Below are 3745 nucleotides of genomic sequence, written 5' to 3'. Positions count from 1 at the left end.
GTCTTTGTCGGAGTTGGAGGAACGGTACACACGAAGAGCTGTTAACCGGCGGCCATTAATATGTTCGATGCTCTTGTCAGTTTGTCTGGTTTGCCGAGTGACTGGCCAAGGTGATCGTTCCCGTGATTTTATGGTTAATAACTGGGCACGGTGCGGATCGTGCCGCGCGGGAGATTGGTAATTACCGAGCCCGCGCAGCGCCGGCGCGGCTCCGCTCCGAGCCGCTTCTGCCTCTCTTTAGCGAATTTGTTTCTGTCCGGGATCCGCGGGATTTCGTTTGAATAATTCATAGGGGGAAAGGAAACGCGCCGCTTCATTTTGACGTTCAAAGAATTCGCCCCGGATGAAACGCCTCGGCTCGGCTCGGCTCGCCTCGGCAGCGATCAAACGCGATCCGTTTAAACGACTCGCTACGATTTATTGTATTTGGGAAACGAGTCCACATTTTCATTGGCGATTTCGTAGAAATCGAATCGACCGTGAAATTTCATTCTCTTTAAGCTGCGAATACCAGTAACTAGGGATGGGATCAAGTTCGATATGTACTCACGAATCCGAGTCAATGTCAATAACCAAGTTTCATTTCATGGGTTTCGATTACTTCTTAAAAGCAATAATGTTTCAATGATTATACTTGAAAAGTATTGAATGAGTACTTACATGTTTCGAAAAGATACTTCGATGTTGGAAGGAATCGAATCTTTCACAAGTAGTACTCGAATCTTGGAAATCAGAACTGCTTAGTAGGTTTTAAGCACTTTCTTTATTAAATTCGTAACTATTTAAGAATAATATTTCATTTACAATACTTGGTTTTATCCTATTTCGTTTTTTATCCATGATATTTCCTGCTTTTGAAAACACTCTTTCTGAAGGTACAGAAATGGCCATTATACAAAGATAATCACGTGCGACTTTTGCGTTCTAAATATTGTGATTTTAAATCATTTTCCACTTCTAACACAGCAGACGAAGAAAAAATAATGATTAGAAAAATCAAAGAACTTCAGATACGAGATTCATAAAGGTTCGAAACTGTTTGCGAGGTACTTGATTCCATCCCTACCAGTAACCGTAATCATAAACGTGGCAACACTTCACAACAATTATGAGGTTTCAACGGTATACAGTCAGGGTTGTGCTAATTCAAACACATCGTAATTGAGTTACATTGTATTTTATGTAAACAGTATTTGAATTCCATTGTAGAATAAAATGTAATTGAAATTTTAATTGGAATAAAATGACATAGAAATAAAATTTAATTGGAACACAATACACAATGTAAATTTTACTCGATGTGTGATGTATATTACTTGCTTAGTGTGAAAAATATCTTTAATTTTTATGAATTTATGATTTTTCTTTGTTTCTCCACCTGTTGTTATTCTTCTTATATATAATTCATAATTACACTGTACTTTGTAATGGTACATAAATTGTAAAAACGAATTATATTGTAATTTAATCGAATAAGAGATCAGAACTACAAATTTCATAGCAATTTTATTGAATGAAGAGACTAAATTTCGAAATAATTCAAAACAATGTAATTAAATTACTTTGTAATTTTAATTCGACGCAACTCTGTATACAATCAAGAAGTCATCCAAGAAAAACCCTCGGGCCTGTGCTGTTCCTTAGATGGTGTAGTTCTATTATTTTTTTTTGTGACGTTGAAAAATTATTTTCAACGAGAATTTTTCCGATCGAAAATGAAATAAATTTGTAATTGAATTTGTTACGTGTTTCACGTCGGAAGAATGACTTTGGGTGTTGTTTATTGTGTATTTCCCGGGAAATAAATTATGTTCGATTCGCATTGTTTACATCGCGTCGCATACATGCGAACTCGCATGAATATCAGCGAGTCTGTCACAATTCGCTTACCACTGTGCATACACGGAGTGGTTAGTAGTATCAACAAGTGGAACGACGACAGGTTTACTGTGGTCATGAACGCTTTGTCTGCCATCATTGCCGTTATACTATTCATCACTGACTTGTAGCTCCATGCGAGATCAGCATAAAGTTGGTGCCATATCATAATCAATAAACTCTGCTTTACTTCCCTGATTTTTTAGCAAAAGTCAGTGTTTGAGTCCCTTTATGTTATGCTTCTAACGACCAATAACCATTCGGATATAATAGATTTCGGATTCTACGACGAAAATATGACATTGAACTGAAATATGATATTGTCTCAATGTCATTAGTCGTTCTATAAATCCGGGTTGGCAAACTTTGGCCCGCGAGGTTAATATTGTTCTTTACACGAAATAATCAAAGATAAATCAAATCACGTACATAAAATAAAAAATATCACTTCCTAATAAGAAAATGTTGAAACTGTTCTGTTTGTTGCTTTATGAGTTGAATTACTCATGTAAATATCTTACGCTGCCCCTAAAAACTTACGGTCTGACCCTTTCCAAAATAAGTTTGCCGAGGTCTGCTACAAATATTGTCGTTTCTTGAGAAAGTTAAAGTACTTACTTTGTGTAACCTGCGTATTTTCAACTAAATTTTGTATGTCTGTCTCGAAAAATTGTTTTGCTTTCGAATGAAATAATTACGATAAGAGCTGACATTATACAGGAGTACCTAACATTGCATTGATCAAGTCGTGGTGAACCGTAGAAAGAGTTGTTGAGAATCGAGAAAAGATTGTGCAAAGAGATAAATGCAAAATAATAATTTTTCCGCCAGAATCGGTACCGTTTCCGCTCCGGGGCGATCTCGAGCGCGTGTCCCATAAATCACACGGGGGTCCAGGGGATTGCGAGTTGTGGGCGTCCGTTGTGTTCTGTGAACGGAGGAGGAAGGGTTCTCTGTCGGAAGGACCCCGGCTCGGCTCGACGCGGCGGTTGGAGTGGGACCGCGTGTGGGACGGCACCGTGGTACCTGCGAAGGTGGTACGGGGGCCAACAGTTAGCGCCAGACGGTCAAAAACTCGCTGGACCGGCTGCCACCGACGACTCCTCGTTTATTTTTCCCCGGGGCTCGTCCTTTTGCGTTGCAACGCGCCGCGCAGCCCGCGCCCGCTCGCCTATCCGCCTCTCATTCATTTGAACCCTCTCGACGATGTGACCATAGATGGTACACACCGCGCGCGGGACTATCTCCGCGTTCGTTTCCTGCTCTGTAGCCCGACGAACGCCCATCCGCGTCTTCCGCACGCGTCGAAACGCTCATTAACATCGGACGTTATTAATTAACACGTTAGCGGGCCGAACACCTGGACTCAAATGCGGCCTGGGATAATGAGTTTGTTAAGCCTGCCAGCGCGAGACAGTCCAAACGACGGCTACCAGACTCCTTGGTTTAATGTGTTATTCATTCTTGATTCTAGATCTACCGAGCTCCAAACCAGACTTTATTCATTTATTCAAATTTGATAGAGTCTTGGACAAAGAGTCTAGCAGGATAAGCATGGTCCAGCGGACTCCACGAGAATTTTTATTGATATCGTATGCAAAACAATGCTTTTAGGTTGAAAGATAATCCCCAAAATTTTAAGTCGCTAACCACTCATTTAAGGGCAATATGAGGGTAAACATCCTAAGCTTTATCATTTTTTTTTCTCGGTCGATAATTAAGATATTAACTCGTTCGTTACCAGAGTCTGATGGGAAAAACGTCCACCACAGCCCAAGATTTTTTTCGGGATTATATCACACCAATTGGAACATTCTAAAAGAGTAAAATAAACATTCTTTTAAACTGGCACACATATGTGTCACTG

The sequence above is a fragment of the Lasioglossum baleicum genome, chromosome 1 (assembly GCF_051020765.1).
Source record: "Lasioglossum baleicum chromosome 1, iyLasBale1, whole genome shotgun sequence".
NCBI lineage: Eukaryota > Metazoa > Arthropoda > Insecta > Hymenoptera > Halictidae > Lasioglossum > Lasioglossum baleicum.
The sequence above is the reverse complement of the archived record's forward strand: the minus strand, read 5'-3'. Positions refer to the sequence as shown.